Source organism: Uranotaenia lowii, chromosome 3, assembly GCF_029784155.1.
Source record: "Uranotaenia lowii strain MFRU-FL chromosome 3, ASM2978415v1, whole genome shotgun sequence".
Classification (NCBI taxonomy): domain Eukaryota; kingdom Metazoa; phylum Arthropoda; class Insecta; order Diptera; family Culicidae; genus Uranotaenia; species Uranotaenia lowii.
In genome coordinates, this window is record NC_073693.1 from 297,516,962 (window position 1) to 297,519,187 (window position 2,226).

A 2,226-nucleotide genomic window follows, 5' to 3' on the forward strand; every position below is an offset into this window, starting at 1 on the left:
ACCGGTGGACGACCAACATTTTTGGTCTATATTTCACGATAGAAAAATTCCCATCTGTACTACAGCTGTCAAAATTCCTACCACTTTTTCCCAACACCATTGGACTTGCTCTTAGAGCAAGTTCACTGGTTGAGATGGAGTTGGAAATTTCGATGGTTTACATCACATCACAACACATTTGCCGTCCACCGGTGTTGGGAAAATCTGATATTCGAACAGTTTCGCGCTGCAAAATTTGTATCGTATAACACTTTTTGGCTGAGGGTGATAGAAAAACACAATGTTTTGCAACACCGAACCGAGTGATAGAGTCGGCGTTGCAATACAGTATTCGTGCATGAAACGATTCGGTGCTGCCATCTTTCTTATGCTGAAAACCTCAGTTGAGGAGAAAATAAAGGAAATTGAGCAATTTCAGGATTTAAACATAAAGTGATATTTTCTTTTAAAAAAAAAACTTTTATCAATTGAATTGATACTAATTGCAAAGAAGTAAATCAACTCTTTAAAATTTACAACCAATTTTGTTCATGCCCTTGCCAATCGAATGGGCTATCATGCATTTTTAGGGGCAGAGATGCCAGATAGCTGTGTGAATAAATAAACTCGGTTTGTTTGTTTTGTTTGAGCGGTTTTCGGGAGAAGGAAAGTGTTTCATTTTTTTTTATTTGAAAAAAAGGATTCCGTCGGAATGACCGGTAACATGTTCGGAACGCCGCCTTTAACGGTTCCATCATGAATATAAGTTTGTTTGAAAAGCTACGAAACAAAGACTCTTTATTTAAATTATATGTAAAACCTTTAAATTCGAATAGTCCTTAAAATACCAAAATCACTTTCATGTGTGCTACATTGGTAGAACAATACCAGTATTATAGAATAACTATAATGACAACTGACTGATGATTTGAATACGTTTTTCATGAGTTTTTTTTCATCTTAAGTAAACTGCAGAACAAACGTCCCATGCAACAGTTCCAAGCAGTAACATAATTGAGCTTTGAGACATAAATTTGCAATGGTCATAAATTAGACTAAATGACGTCTAGATCATGGCAAACATATTACAGCTACTCCAATTTATACGTTTTGTAATGAGGATTGATTACCTAAATCTTTTTTTTTACCTTAAATGAATAAGTTAAACAAAGTTAAAACAAAAATTTAGTTTTTAATTTTAAAAGCAAACTTAATTTATCGAAGTTATTTGGTTTTAATAAAAGTTTTTTTTATTTTGAATTTGAATGACGGTTTTATGGAATTAGAAATGTGTCTGACTTTCTACTACTTTCTATTTGTCACTTACTTAATTATCACTTTGAAAATGAAAGTTTAAGGAAGAGATGAAAAACTTGATCAGCTCGTGTTATCAAATGCACTCCAATACAAAACACCTAATTCTGCAGAATATAGTTTAATATTTGAATGCATTATAACTTGAACAATACTTATTCATACATATAAATAATAAAATTTTCATATGGACACTACTATTTCAAGTTAATGATCAAGTAAAATGAATTTGATTTCAATTTTCAAACGGTGAATTCAAAATACAAAAACTCAGTAAAATTACTGAAAAGCAAATTCTCTTGGCATCGCTGGTTGCTTTCGATTTTATACCTTCGTATTCTATCACACCGGTGGACGGCAAACATTTTTGGTCTATATTTCACGATAGAAAAATTCCCATCTGTGCTACAGACGTCAAAATTCCTACCACTTTTTCCCAACACCATTGGACTTGCTCTTAGAATCTAAGTGACATTTCCATAAGCATCGATCAGGGCCAACCTCATATTACGCTCCACCACACACTGCTGGACAAAAGTTTCCGGCATTTGATAACTTATCGCATTTATTCAATGTAAATTCCTTATAGATCGGGATATTTACATTTTTTTTGTGTGAGTAGGTTCCAAGAAATGTTCTCTTTCAAAGGACATGAAATTTACAATGCATTACTCTGCTTCCATCACAAGAAGGGAAGAAGAAGATAAAATTTTCCATTTTTCGTTGGACAAAAGTATCCGGCCTATTACAGAAAATGTCCATTCTGGATGGTGTAGGCAGGCGCAGGACTGGGGTTTCTCGGTTAGGCGGCTTGCATCGAGCACGGCGCGAATGGGTCGGCGTTTGATAAGGGGCCGTTCAGATACCACGTGGACAGAAAAATGAGATTTTTGACCCCCCTCCGTGAACAAGCGTGGACATTTAGCAAACCCT